The sequence below is a fragment of the Schistocerca nitens genome, chromosome 1 (genome assembly GCF_023898315.1).
Source record: "Schistocerca nitens isolate TAMUIC-IGC-003100 chromosome 1, iqSchNite1.1, whole genome shotgun sequence".
Classification (NCBI taxonomy): Eukaryota; Metazoa; Arthropoda; class Insecta; order Orthoptera; family Acrididae; genus Schistocerca; species Schistocerca nitens.
Genome location: NC_064614.1, coordinates 1,209,721,126 through 1,209,737,490, shown reverse-complemented (window position 1 = coordinate 1,209,737,490; position 16,365 = coordinate 1,209,721,126). Strand labels below are relative to the sequence as shown.

General features: G+C 42.4%; 1 non-coding gene across 1 annotated transcript; it reads left to right on the top strand.

Moving 5' to 3' along the window:
• The first annotated feature begins 15,902 nt into the window (after positions 1-15,902).
• On the top strand, positions 15,903-15,975 carry Trnat-agu (transfer RNA threonine (anticodon AGU)). The gene has a single exon. It is a non-coding gene; the product is annotated as a tRNA-Thr (tRNA).
• The last annotated feature ends 390 nt before the right edge of the window (positions 15,976-16,365 follow it).

Genomic DNA, 16,365 nt, shown 5'->3' with positions numbered 1-16,365 from the left:
TTCTACGCTGAATACAGATAACACTGTGAATGGCTTAACGCGAGACAGCTGGCTAAACATGTGACAGTAATACATTGAACACCCAAACAAAGTGGTACACCTCCATAATATCGTGTAGGGCCTCGCGAACACGCAGAAGCGTGACGTGGCATGGACTCGACTAATGTCTGAAGTAGAAGTGGACAGAACTGGCACTATGAATCCTGCAGGGCTGTCCATAAATCGGAGGTCTCTTCTGAACATCACGTTGCAAGGCATTCCAGATACACTCTATAATGTTCGTGTCTGGGGAATGTGGTAGCCAGCCGAATTGTTTAAATTCAGAAGAGTGTTCCTGGAGCCACTCTGTAGCAATTCTGGACGTGTGGGACGTCGAATTGTTCTGCTGGAGTCGCCCAAGTCCGTGGGAATGCACAATGGACATCAATGGATGCAGTCGATCAGACAGGATGCTTACGTACATCTCACCTCTCAGAGTCATATCTAGACGTATCAAGTGTCCGACATCAATTGCACAAGCCCCACACCGTTTCAGAGCGTCCACCACCTTGAACAGTCCCCTGCTGACATGCAGTGTCCATGGATTCTACATCTACATCTACATTTATACTCCGCAAGTCACCCAACGGTGTGTGACGGAGTGCACTTTACGTACCACTGTCATTACCTCCCTTTCCTGTTGCAGCCGCGTATGGTTCGCGGGAAGAACAACTGCCGGAAGGCCTTCGTGCGCGCTCGAATGTCGCTGATTTTACATTCATGATCACCTCGGGAGGTATAAGTAGGGGGAAGCAATATATTCGATACTTCATCCAGAAACGCACCCTCTCGAAACCTGGACAGTAAGCTACACCGCGATGCAGAGCGCCTCTCTTGCAGAGTCTGCCACTTGAATTTGCTAAACATCTCCGTAACGCGTTCAAGCTTACCAAATAACCCTGTGACGAAACGCGCCGCTCTTCTTTGGATCTTCTCTATCTCCTCTGTCAACCCGACCTGGTACGGATCCCACACTGATGAGCAGTACTCAAGTATAGGTCGAACGAGTGTTGTATCCATACCTGCCCACCTCCATCCGCTGTATACAATTTGAAACGAGACTCGTCCGACCAGGCAACTTGTTTCCGGTCATCAACAGTCCAAAGTCAGTGTTGACGGATCCAGGTGAGGTGTAAAGCTCTGTGTCGTGCAGTCATGAAGGGTAGACAAATGGGCTTTCGGCTCCGAAAGCCTATATCGATGATGTTTCGTTGAACTGTTTGCACGCTGACACTTGTTGATGGCCCAGCACTGAACTCTGCAACAATTTGCGGAAGGGTTCCACTCTTTCAAATTGAGCGATTCTCTTCAGTCGTCGTTGGTCCCGTTCTTTTTCCGCAGCGATGTAGGACCAGATCTATACTTTCCGGAACTTCTTTTCTTGTGAGGTGGAAAATACTCAGACAGGACTGCAAATGGAAATAATTGGTTTACAAGCTGATGATTCCATGAACGACAAGTTTAAAGAAAGAAGCCTTTGTTCAATTTTGCATGTTTCTTTCAGGAAAAAACTACTCTAAAATCAAATATTTTTTTAGTGTGTTTGATATCTGTATTTTGCACTCCCTACCACTATGGACAAAAATTTTCTTTGCTGAAATTTATGAAACCTTAATACGGAAGTAATCTCAATGACGAACATTTACGAGGCACTTTACTCAAACAGAAAGGCTACAGTCGCAATTTCAGATAACAATTTTCGAGTCAAAAGAAATATTTAATATCACTCACTAAGTGTGCTAAAAAGTAGTAGAGTGTACTTGAGGTTTTCACTGAATATTGTGTTTACGTCAAACAGCAGTCAATTTCATTATAATTTTCTTCTCTAATTTCAGAGAAAATATGTTATGCTGCTCACACTGAGGTTCAAAACTTTATATGTGGCCGCTCGTGGTCTCGCGGTAGCGTTCTTGCTTCCCGAGCACAAGGGTCCCGGGTTCGATTCCTGGCGGGGTCAGGGATTTTCACCTTCTTGAGATGACTGGGCTATTGTCGTGTCGTCTTTATTATCATCATTCATCCCCATTACGGTCGGAGGAAGGCAATGGCAAACCACCTCCACTAGGACCTTGCCTAGTACGGCGGTGCGGGTCTCCCACATCATCCTCTACGCCCTGTCAAGGAGTATGGGACTTCATCATCATGATTCATGATCCAGGAATTTGGAGGCTCTGCTGTAGTCAATGATAAACGACCCCAGCACCAATGGACATTGGGTGACAAGAAACAAGTGATTTGCAGTGGTGAATCAATCTGTAACCTGCGGCAGTGCCACGGAAGGGTTTGGGTTTCGCGAATGCCGGAAGAACGTTACTTGCCATCATGCAGAGTGCCAACAATGAAGTGTGGAGGAGGTGGTGTTACAGTACAGGGATAGTTGTCGTGGTTAGGATGTGAACCTCTCATTGCGCTCAAGAAAACGCTAAACGCCGAAGGATATAAATGATTTTTTCAGCTCTGTGTACTGCTTACAGTAGAGGAACAGTTTGGAGTCGATGACCGCATCAGCATGACAGTGGTCCCTGGGCAGTAAAATTCCTGAAACGGACTGGATTGAACCTAACGGAACACCTTTGGTATGTTAGGACGTCAACTTCACACACCAGTGTCCAGCACCACTGCCTCATTTGGTTTCGGCTGACATTCTTCTCACACATTCAGATCCCTCATTGAAATTACCCCCTTACTGTTGTCCACTAATAGATGTCCAGCTACTTTTGATCAGATAGTGTATGGAAACTAGGAGAGACGTACTGCAGAACAGAAGGCAGGAAGGAGCGATGAAAGACGAGTTAATCTTCTGGTTGAAAGGTAAAATAACGGACTCGCACAATTACAGACCAATATCCTTAACAATGATTTGGTGCAGAATTCTTTGACATATTATGAGTTCGAATATAATAGAATTCCTTGACATAGGAAAGCTTTTGTCCACAAATCAGCTCGGATTTTGAAAGCAACGCTCGTGCGAAACTGATCTTGCCCATTCCTAGCATGATATCTAGAAAATATGGATGGAGGGCATCAGGCAGATTCCATATTTCTAGATTTCCCGAAAGCATTTGACACAGTTCCACACTGCAGACTGTTGGCGTAGTTCTGAGCATACGGAATAGGTTCTCAAATTCGTGAGAGGCTAAGAGATTTTTTAAGTAATAAACCTCGAAGGCGAGTGTTCATCAGAGGCAAGGGTATCGTCAGGAGTGCCCTAAAGATGTGTGACAAGATGGCTGCTGCTTTCTATGTACATGGCGAGTCTCGTGGACGGGGTGATCAATAGTATACGGCTATGTTGACGACGCTGTGCTGTATGGGAATGTGTCTTCGTTGAGTGACTCTGGTAGGTTACAAGATGACTTAATATTTCTAACTAGTGTGATGGAAATGAGAGTTTGGCGTCATTGGCCGCGAGGCCCCTTACGGGGCAGGTCCGACCGCCTTGGTGCAGGTCTTATTACATTCGACGCCACACTGGGCGACCTGCGCGCCGGATGGGGATGAAATGATGATGAAGACAACACAACACACAGTCCCTGAGCGGAAAAAATCCCCGGGAATCGAACACGGGTCCTTTAGGACGGCAGTCCGTCACGCTGACCACTCAGCTAAAAGAGCGGACAACTGGTGTAATGAATGGCAGCTAGCCCTAAGGGTAGAAAAACGTAAGTTACTGCAGATGAGTAGCAAAAACAATCCCTAATGTTCGAGTACAGCATTAGCAGTGTGCTGCTCGACATACTCACTTCGGTTAAGTATCTAAGCGTCACGTTGCAAAGCGACATGAAATGGCATTAGCACATCAGGTTGGCAGTCGGGAAGTTTAGTTCATCTCTATAGGAGACGGGGTGTATAGAACGCTATTGCGAGTGTTTTGGACCTCCACCACGTCGGATTGAAACGTCCCCTTTTTTAACAATTATACACGAGACTGTGCTTAAACTGACACACAATATTTTTAGCGCAACACAATCTGACTTTCAATAATCTCTACAAGAGAATGGCCCTGACTAACATTAACCTGTACTTTTCACAAATCACTTACCTCACAAAAATCTTGGTTACTCCCACTACTGCAATAGAGCAAGCGCCACTACTGCCAGCTAAATAAAAGATTCAAACTATGGAAGGCACTAACTACTGATAGGGATAGTTAGCAAATGAAAGATATTAATAGAGAACAAACAATGTATTTACCTTGATATCATCATATATATATATATATATATATATATATATATATATATATATATATATATATATATATATATATATATAGCAGTTCATGACAAATTCCAAAACTCCGCCAACTCTCTCCCCACATCCACCACTGGTGGCGGCTCACCTCCAACTGCGCAACGCTACGCGCTGTTCACAGCCAGCTGCCTAACACTACAATGGCAAGTATTACAACAATGCAAAGCAGCCACAGACTGCACACAGCACAGCCAGTGATTTTCATACAGAGGTGGCGTTACCAATAAAAAAACCTAAACAGCCTACTTACATAGCCCCCATGCTCCCCACAAAAAAATTTTACAAATTGGTTTGGGCAGTGGCCAATACAGATTTGAAAAAATTTTTCATAATTGCAATAACAAAGAAATCAAATGCACACACTTATTGATACAATGTTGGTCAAAAGCTAAAATTTTCTCACAGTCCATAAAGACAGTCCTGATCATTCATCACATTGCAGTGTTTTTCTCAAAGTCTGAGCAGTAAAAGAAAATGCACACGGAAGTAGTGGATTTCCATGCAGTCTTGAAGAAGTCGTGTCCTTCCAATGGAAAGACAGTGCTGACTCTTGAAATGCAGACAAGTCATGGGCCGCAACAGAGCAAACCCACAGCGGAGTCAATCGAAGTTTTGAAGAATATCGTTTGGTAGGTCATCACAGAGCAGACCCACTGTAGTCCTGGTAGAGATTACGGTATTGGTGGGCCACCAGAGGCGCAGACCCAATGCAGTCCTTGCAGAAATAATGGTACTGGTGAGTCATCAAAGATGCAGACCCACTGTAGTCCTTGTAGAGATAATGGTACTGATGGGCCACCAGAGGTGCAGACCCACTGCAGTCCTTGTAGAGATGGCCAGCAGCCACCTGTTGTGACTGTGCAGGTGCACAATCACCATTGAAGAGTCTTGCGGATAATATAGCAAGTCCATAACCACCACTTGTGCACTCACAGAGTTTTTGGAATTGTCATTAGAACCAGAAATGCTGTTATCCAGTCCCTTGCTGAATTATTAACACACGTGCAAACACTAACAGTCCCTACTTCTCACATATTGTCCATATACTATGACCAACAGAAACGTGTGCAGTGAAATGGAACTTACAAGTTAATAATATGATGAACTGGTGTCAATTACAATTTTATAAGAATACGATTACAAAGGTACAAAATACATCATTAAAGAACATAACAATACAGATAACATTTGTAGTAATAGGGGCTTTACAAAAGAATAGAAATAAGCATATACATCAGTGTTACAGGAATTATGACATAAGTGAACACATAAAAGATCAGAATAATTATTGAAACATCACCTTCACATGTGAGCAACAAACCAGAATAAATAATGTCTAAACATCTTTACAAAGTAAATAACATATTATCAATGCAAATTATATTTGAGGATAACAGTATTCCTCATCATAGTTCATGTAGCTGAGTATTAGAAGAGAAAAAAGTTCTATGAAACAGTACACAGACACAGGAAGAAAACAAATACATAAGGGTACACAAACACATAGGGGGATAACACAATGGAAAGGACAGGGTTCGTTTTCAGTGTAACTTTTGGTACTGCAGTATTTTGCGAACAAAACCTATTTTGTTCTTGGAGATCTCCCTTCGTTCATCATTATTCCCAAAAAGTCCTATCTATACCTGCTTTCTGTATTCTATTCATATTTCTTTCAAAATAATTATTTCTCAGTGCACAATACTCATTTTTGCCAAATCTGTTTCATATAACCTCCAAAGCATTCTTTCCCTATTCTCCATAGTTAGGTTCTTATATAGACTACCCCCTCTTAAGCTAACTTAAATCTACTGAGCTCAGATATTAAACTAAGGGACGAGGCAATGCAGCAGCATAAAACAATTAACACAAACAACAATGATAAAAAATAGAAAAGGCAAAGCAAGCAGCATAAATTAGCAAAGCAAATGCAATATTACAACTAATATAAGGCAATGAGCAGCAAACAAGAAAAATAAATCTGGCTTAGCAGAGTAACACAAATTAAAATTCAGTAGCACTATGCCTGGCAAACAGCATAACTTATACCTAAACATGACAAAGTTCAAGCAGAAAAAGTATTACACTAAAAATGGCCATGTCTAATACCTATGTCACATCTTAACACTAGAGTGATGCATCACAATTTATTCTACAAAAGAAATTAACAAGTACTTGAAAAGAAAACTATGATTGCAGTTCCTGTGGAGGTAAATATCTTTTTGTGCTCCCTCATTTTTTTTTAAATTATTATTTACTCGATCTGTAGACAGAAAATATTTATATTAGTACATCTATAAAATTTTATTTTAACCAATGCTGCAGTGCAGCTAGAAAAATGGCTCTGAGCACTATGGGACTCAACTGCTGTGGTCATCAGTCCCCTAGAACTTAGAACTACTTAAACCTAACTAACCTAAGGACATCACACACACCCATGCCCGAGGCAGGATTCGAACCTGCGACCGTAGCAGTCTCACGGTTCCGGACTGCGCGCCTAGAACCGCGAGACCACCGCGGCCGGCGTGCAGCTAGAAACTAGATATCAAATGAAATAAGCAATTACACAAACCAAAGCATAAAAATATCATTCAATAGTCATGTGACATTTCATAAGTTAGTAGACATTCTCTCAACTCTCGTAGAAAGACGCTTGTCATAATCAGGTGTGCAGATGTAAAAATATTTCTCGTCATTTCATTAGGCATTTCTGTAAATATCATAAATTAAGAGCTCCACAGTGTCAACATATGTTTTCAAGTTCGACCGTGTCGTTTTTGCGATGCTCTCTACAAAGGAACGTCAATAGCGAGGATAATGGCCTCCCTTTTTTTTTTCTACCTGTGCCGCTGGAAAGGGCTCGCAATAATGGCTTTTTCTCCAGGCGTCTGACATACCTGGCCCCTCACAGCGAATTACTTCACGGTCACTTACCTTTCTTAACGAAATATTTACGACAGCAGTTTTCGCTACAGCGACAGTCTCATATAAAAATTTCATAGGTCAAGAATTTGCGTTACAAATCTGTAGAAACAAAATCGTATGAATATAACATTGTCCAAAAAATTTTCGCCGGCATTGTGATACATTCACGCATTTACACACATTTCCTACCTCTTAAAGTACGATTCTTGGTTTCCAAAATCCTTTTTTACAAGTCAGAGTCCCTAATTCATTACTCCTTACCTTATTACACATATACAAATTCGTCGACGCTTCTTCAATATTTCCTGATAATAAATACGTAGCATAATCAAATAACTCATATAGCATCAGCTTACTGATCATAAACATACCGCAACAGCATAATACACATAGTCATCGTAATAATAACATCATAACACCTCAGTCAATTCTCAAAATCGTCATAGCTTCCTCCAATAATTTCAAAACCTAAAAAAATTCTCTGCTCATGTCAAAAGTGTCATCTACCTCAAATGTACTTTAAAATCATGCTCCCTTACCAAATACATCATTCAAAGTTCTCATAGTATCACAATGGTTCCAAAAAAATATGAACAGTTCACAAAGTACTGACAAAATGCAATTTCATACGTGTGAAGTTATTCAACTGTGTAATTACGTAAACATCTGTCACTAATGTAGTAAAAAAAAATGTTTATCTCTCAGTTACATGATCAGATAGCTGTGTAATTTGTGTGTTAGAGAAATATGGTACCGATGTGTAAAGTTGTATAAGCAAATACCATATTAGCTAGCGTTCCTTGTGGTTGCCACACACATGGTACACAAAGTAAGCGTGTACCCCCCTGAGGATTAATGTAATTATACTCTCAGGTGTTACAGATTACAGCAATGGAATGAAATGTATCACGGAAAACTTTCTTTGCAATTCAAAAATCTTGAAAAATAAATGGCTTAAGTACAAAATTAATCTCTCAAATGCGTGTCCTGTAGCGCTAAATGTGCGTCTTGCTGTAAGATAATTCTGTGGAAGTGTCGTAGTTATCGTCCTCCGAAAGCTAAGTTCTGCAGAAGTCAATGTACTTACCTCATGATACACAAAAGTGAAATGCTTTGCGTATAGATATCTTAGTTATTACGCTTATTGCCGTGATGAGGAAAGTACTGTGCTGTAACGTATTGTTGTGCCACGAAAAAGGCTGTCTCATTGTTGTTATACCACAAAAGTTACTACTAAAACATGTTTTTCTTTCCAGAAGAATTCAGAAAACTGTGCAGATATAAAACAGATACACCGCAAAAGCAACATTGTAAATTGTCACTCATTAGTAGCGTCGTGATAAAAATCGTGTAGCTGTCACATAAACTAACCTCTGTGTCATCTGGTATCTCTCAGAAAGCACTTTAAATTCAGAATGTATTTTCAAATAAACTAAAATGTTGCATTAAAATCTCATTAGCAGTACTGGTAAACGTTCTAAGTATGTGAGCCTTATAGTCGTTACGTAATCGTGCAACAAACAAGCAAGAATGCACACACACAATAACACTGTGTCGTCTGTTCACAATAACAATGCATTCGTAATTTCTGTTTAAATAAGTTCTCTTGGTTCTTGATTGGATATTTAACTTCAAACATTGTTGCATGTTAAAAGTTTCTTAAGTCTGACAAAGCATACTAGAAATGTGAAGTGAAACGTTTTATGGCAAAGACAAAGTTAAAAAGCAGATTATCTTTCAATAAACGGTTTTACATGTGAAATGTGGTGTAAACCTTTACTCTTCATAGTACTCAGACTTTCAACTGAAAAGCAATTATCATGTTTTATACATCGGTAAAGAATGCTAAAATTTTTCTCAAGGCTAGCGTCTTATGTTATTTTTCTCGGAACCAGCGGGCGCACGCGGCTGCCTGCTGTGCGAGTCATTGTCTGTCTCTTTGTTGGCGCGCGCCGTTATTGGGATTAGGAGACCTAACTTCTACAAATTCACTCTGACGAGAAGGCCCTGCCCTGTTTAAATCACGCCAGTTCTGATGCAATTCAGGTCTGTCGTTACGAATATATCGTCTGTCGTCATGTCGGTAGGTTCCGTAATTTCTTCCTTGTCCGTCACGTGGTGGAGAATTTCTCCCTGAATCGTAACTGTGCGCCGAACTGTTGCGTCTGAAGTTATTCTGTCTCCCTTGATAATAATTGTTTTGGTTCCCATATTGTCTGTTTCTATGGTAATCTCTATCATGTTCATTACTATGGAAGTGCGATCTTTCTCTGTACCTATTATTCTGCCAACGGTTGTCATATGGGTGGTGTCTTTTTTGGTCACGATTTGTGTTGTGAGAATAGCCTTGTCGCGTCCAGTTATTATTTCTTTCATCGTGGAATTGCGACGGATATGACCTGTAATTGTTGTGTTCCTGTTTCCGCGTTCCGCGATTGTCAGTGTCAATTTCTAATTCTTGTAAGAGTCCCTGAAACGCTTCAATGTCGTCTTTGCAACGTCCTGCCAAAATGTTCAGGTAATTTGATTAAGCAAATGCGGATGAGTTCTAAGGGGCTGTATGGGTTTGAAAGATACTGATTCTTATGCAACATGTCTTCAAAGTATTTCATAAGACTGGAAAATTCAGATTGTTCGAAACGTTTCAGCATTATGATGCTATGTTTTACTCGGTCTTGTGTAGCTTGAGACCAATACGCTGAGAGGAAGGCATGATAAAAATCTCCTTCATTGTGACAATCGTGAATGACCGATCGCATTCTTACAGCTGGTTCATTTTCCAAGTAGCCACACATAAATTCTAACCTGTGCTCCAATGACCAGTTGGGAGGAAAACAATGAGAGAATTGATGGAGCCACGCTTGTGGATGAATGTCGTTGGCAGAATTCTTAAACGTTTTGAATTTACGTGTAGTAATGAACAGCTTATAGTCAAAGTCATCATGTCGGCGAGTCGCATATCGGTCATTGTTACGTCGTTTCGGCGGTTCCACTTCAAAATTCGGTGCACCTTGCCAATTTCTTTCATAACTTCCGAAATGCCCTGTGTTATTATTTTGCGTCTCTTCCGTATTTCTAAGTCCCTCTTCCCGTGTTGGAGCGCGAGTGTCCTCTGAAATTTGTAATTTTTGTATTACTTGTGTCAGCTGATCTTGTACTTCCCGGATTTCTCTTTGGTGTTGCGTATTAATTTGATTCAGATTTTGTTTCAGTTTCTTAATTTGTTCGCACTCTTCTGTGTCATTAAAGACTACCGGTTTTGTGTCGTTCAGATTATCATCTACCTTCGTAGATAAGTTAGTGAACTGATCCGAAAGTTCGGCTACTTTCTCCGATAGTGTACTTATTTCCTCAGTGTGTTTTTCTGAACCAAATTTCAGAGTATTTACTGTGTCCTTTAAATTTTCCTGAGTTTTTGCAAGTTGCATAACCGAATCGGTAGATGCAACTGAGTCAAATTTAGCTTGCAAGGTCTCATGATTTTCATGGACAGTAGTTTGCAGTTCTTTTATGGCTGCTTCGTGATTCTGTAGTGCATTTTCATGACGCGAAAAAATAGGTTGGAAATGCTCACAAATTTGTGTTTTTACGTCAGTACAGACTTTTTGACATTTCAATTCAATGTGATGTAACTCAGTAGTTAAATCCTCACGTGTTTGTTCAAGAGTTTGCTCCAATGAGTCTAACTTTTGAAGATTTTGTTCCATTGCGTCTAACTTTTTAAGATTTTGTTCCATTGTGTCTAACTTTTGAAGATTTTGTCCCATTTGTTGCATTAATTGCAATAATAATGTATTAGTGTTGGAATCTGTTTCTCTATGCTTTTTTGCGGTGTATTTTCACCGACAACATTCACATTTTGACAAGCAGAAAATGTGTCTTGACTCATTTGAGAAAACGGTGAGGACCCAAAACCTGAGTCTACAATATTTGCAAAATTGTGTCCTGTCATTACCGATTCCCGAGGCGAGCTGTTGCCGACCGATCGATCGATAATGCTTCCCTCTTGACTAATTGTTTCACTGTCCACGCCATTGTTTGCCGCCCGCTCCATTTCCCTATGCACAATTACCAAATTACTACTTTGAACATCAGTTAATTCATTACTCGGTGGCGCTAACACACTGCTTTCGTCTTCGCTGTCATTTCTCAGTTTACTTTGGAGCCTAGTGTTACGTTTTTCACACGCCATTATTGTCACAATATTTCACACGATAACACAGAAAAGCACAATTTGAAGAGCAAAAATAAGAGAACACATTAACATAGCACTGAAAATAATATCTAGTTAATTGCAGCTGCGAAATACTTGGTGCAAATCTACATGCATACCACAACTGTTTTACTGTACAACAATGAAAGACTGCAACTACAAAGGAGATTTTCTCTACAATTACGCGCTAGCAATAAAGAAAAGCTACACTAATTACACAAACTACAAGAAAAAAAATCAGAAGATTCCAGTGAGGTATCCTCGGCTAAGGGTCGACATATGAAACGTCCCCTTTGAACCACAGTACACTACTGTGCTTAACCTGACGCACAATATTTTTAGCGCAACGCAATCTGACTTTCAATAATCTCTACAAGAGAATGGCCCTGACTAACATTAACCTGTACTTTTCACAAATCACTTACCTCACAAAAATCTTGGTTACTCCCACTACTGCAATAGAGCAAGCGCCACTACTGCCAGCTAAATAAAAGATTCAAACTATGGAAGGCACTAACTACTGATAGGGATAGTTAGCAAATGAAAGATATTAATAGAGAACAAACAATGTACTTACCTTGATATCATATATATATATATATATATATATATATATATATATATATATATATATATATATATATATATATATATAGCAGTTCATGACAAATTCCAAAACTCCGCCAACTCTCTCCCCACATCCACCACTGGTGGCGGCTCACCTCCAACTGCGCAACGCTACGCGCTGTTCACAGCCAGCTGCCTAACACTACAATGGCGAGTATTACAACAATGCAAAGCAGCCACAGACTGCACATAGCACAGCCAGTGATTTTCGTACAGAGGTGGCGTTACCAATAAAAAAAACCTAAACAGCCTACTTACAGGATTAAAGGAAAACATCGAAGCAATTCACAGGTGCGCTGTTACATTTGTTTCTCGTATTTCCGATCAATAAGCAAATACTGCGGAAATGCTTCGTGAACTCAAATGGCAATCCATGGAAGGAAGACGACACTCTTTTCACAAAGCGCTACTGCGAAAATTTAGAGAACCGACATTTGAGGCTGACCGCATACCGGCTCTACTGCCTCAAGTGACGTACATTTCACGTAAGGACCAGGAAGATATGAGAAACGTATCGTATGGACGCTCAAACACTGACGCGAAAAAATCGCAATACTAGATAATGTAGAGTAATTAAATTCCAGGGATATTTGTCTCGATAATATTCACTCATGCTAATAATTTAAGGATAATGACAGAATGTCGTGCCACACAACGTGACACTACACAAAACTGGCGCTAATAGCATAGGCACATAGGGAACACACACGACACAGATCTGTAAGTCCACGGTATTGGCGATAAGTTGAGGAAACCATCCCAAACACATGTGTTACCAAACGCCACTGTTTCGTGCACATGTACTACGACATCAATATGGGATATTATCACAATGCACACGTACACAGGCCGCACAACGGGTTGGTATACTCTGGATCAGGTGGTCGAGCAGCTGCTGGGGTATAGCCTCCTTGCACCAGTGCCTGTCGGAGCTCCTGAAGTGTCGTAGGGGTTTGAAGACGTGCAACGATACGTCGACCGAGAGCATCTCAGACGTGCTCGATGGGGTTTAGGTCTGGAGAACAGGCAGGGCACTCCATTCGCCTGATATCTTCTGTTTCAAAGTACTCCTCCACGATGGCAGCTCGGTGGGGCCGTGCGTTATCATCCATGAAGAGGAAGGTGGAAACCCACTGCACCCGTTAAAAGGCGGACATACAGGTGCAAAATGACGTCCCGATGCACCTGACCTGTTACGGTTCCTCTGTCAAAGACATGCAGGAGTGTACGTGCACTAATGATAACCCCATCATCAAACCGCGACCTCCATACAGGTCCCTTTCAAGGACATTAAGTGGTTGATATCGGGTTCCTGGTTCACGCCAGATGAAAACTCAGCGAGAATCACGTTCAGACTATACCTGGACTCGTCCGTGAACATAACCTAGGGCCGGCCGAAGTGGCCGTGCGGTTAAAGGCGCTGCAGTCTGGAACCGCAAGACTGCTACGGTCGCAGGTTCGAATCCTGCCTCGGGCATGGATGTTTGTGATGTCCTTAGGTTAGTTAGGTTTAACTAGTTCTAAGTTCTAGGGGACTAATGACCTCAGCAGTTGAGTCCCATAGTGCTCAGAGTCATAACCTAGGTCCACTGTTCCAATGACTATGTACTGTGTTCTTGACACCGGGCTTCACGGGCTCTCCTGTGTCACTAGAATGCACCTTGCAGGTCTCCGGGGGAATAAACCATGTCTGTTCAGTCGTCTGGAGGCTGTGTGTCTGGAGCAACTGTGCTAGTGGCTGCGGTAAGGTCCCAAGCAAGGCTACCTGCAGTATTCCGTGGCCATCTTCGGTCACTTATGGTGAGATATCGGTCTTCTTGTGGTGTTGTACAATGTGGACGTCCCGTAATGCAGCGCCTCGACGCGTTTCCTGTCTGCTGGAATCGTTGACATAATTTTGAGATCACACTTTGTGGCACACGCACAGCCCATGCTCCGACCTGCTGTATTTAACCAGCCTCCAGTCGCCCTGGTACTCTACACCTCATAACGTCATCAATATGTGTTAACACACAGTCACCATTAGCACGTCTAAAAACGTCTGCACACTTACTCGCCGGCCAGAGTGGCCGTGCGGTTCTAGGCGCTACAGTCTGGTGCCGAGCGACCGCTACGGTCGCAGGTTCGAATCCTGCCTCGGGCATGGATGTGTGTGATGTCCTTAGGTTAGTTAGGTTTAATTAGTTCTAAGTTCTAGGCGACTGATGACCTCAGAAGTTAAGTCGCATAGTGCTCAGAGCCACTTACTCGCTGCACCAACATACCTCTGCATATGTGGACTGCTGCCAGCGCCACTGTGCGACGACCACAGGTCAAATGCACCGCATGGTCATACCCGCAAACCGCCCACTAGAGCGTTGTTTCACCATGTATCAGCATTATCCTTAGTTTATGAGCATGAGTGTAGTTAAGTGATTAACGATGAAAGCGCGAGATAAGCCATTGTAAATGTGGAATGCAGGTACATTAACAACCGTTGTAGCCGCCAGAACGTCGAATGCAAGCATGCAAACGTGCATCCTCTATGTTGTACAGGTGCCGTATATCAGTTTGTGAGACGGAGTTCCATGCCTGTTGTATTTGGTTGTTCAATGCATGGGCGGTTCTTGTTGTTTGTGGATGACGCCGAGTTGTGGTTGAGTGATGTCCCACATGGACTCTATTGGAGACAGAGCTGGAGATAAAGCAGGCCAAGGGAACATGTCAACACTCGGCAGAGCATGTAGGGTTACAACAGCGTTGTGTGGGCGAGCATTATCCTGTTGGAAAACACCCCCTGGAATGCTGTTCATGAATGGCAGCACAACAGGTCGAATCACGAAATTGATGTACACCTTACATCAGGCCAATAGGTTGGCTGCAGGTCCTCAACACGCCATCGGTGGCTCCGAGCAGAACCAGCTTACATCAGAAAACACAACGGACTACCACCTTCCCTCCAAAGTGTTCTGGCTTGACACCACTGAAGTCACAAACGGCGTTGGTTTGGGGGTCAGTAGAATGCATGGCTACAGGGAGTCTGCCTCGGAGCTGTGCCCGAAGTAACCAATCTGCAACAGTTCGTTGTGTCATTGTGGAGCTAACTGCTGTTCAGATTGCTGCATCACGATACGCCTGAGCCATACGCTGGAAACGATGGTGTTCCCACTCGGTAGCGCCAAGTGGTCATCCAGAGCCCGGTCTTCTTGCGAGCGTACATTCTCGTGACCACTGCTGCCAGCAGTCATATAAAGTGGCTGCATTCCTATGAAGTCTTTCTGCAATAACGCATAAAGAACATCCAGCTTGACGTAACCCTACTACACGATCTCATTCTAACTCAAAGAGGTATTGATAAAGGTGTCTTTGCCACATTTAAGGCAGTCCTGACTAACTTCAACTCACCAAGTCCAATCTCAAAGTTAACTAACGTTCATACCATTACAACGAGTATTTAAAGCAAACCCGATTTTTTTCAGTCACTATTTGCGAGTGCAACAGGAAAGGAAATGTGGTTCGAGGTGCCTTCCACTATGCACCTCTAGAGGCTTGCGAAGTATGAATGTAAATGCAGATTTAGACGACGCTATAATTAGATAACGTTGGAAGCTGAAGAAGTGAATTAAAATTTGTGCTGCGGCCGGGACTCGAACCCAGATCTTCCTGCTTATTTGGCAGATATACTGACCATTACAGCAGCACAGCATTGTAGTAAACATTGCTGCACCAACTACCCAAGTCAAATACCCTCTGGTGTCGGAGAGCCCTGGTAATAGTGAAGTGATAAGGGGAGATGTGAATTGGAATTTGTGTTGGGGGAGTGTATTTGACTTGAGTAGTTCGTGCACGCATGCCTACCAACCATAATGCTGTGGTGGTGTAATGGTCAGCATATTTCCCTAGTAAGCAAAAAGACCTGGGTTCGAGTCCCGGCCGCAGCGCAACGTAGCTGCACGAACTACTCAAGTCAAACACCCTTCCCCGCCCCTCCCCCCCCCCCCCCAGACACAATCTGAAATTCACATCTCCCCCTATATTGTCACTATTACCAGGGCTCTCCGACATTGGAATAGCACCCCAGCATTGGATGTAATGGGGAAGTGCTGTACTACATGAGATCGTGTAGATCTTAAATTTTCTCTGAGACATTTAAGTCTCTAATTTATCTACGATAACGTTGGAAGCTGAAGAAGTGAATTAAAATTAGCGCTGCGGCCGGGACTCGAACACAGGTCATTTTGCTTATTTGAGAAATATGCTGACCATTACACCACCACCGCGTTATGGTCAACATGCCTGCACGAACTACCCAATTGAAATACCCTCCACAA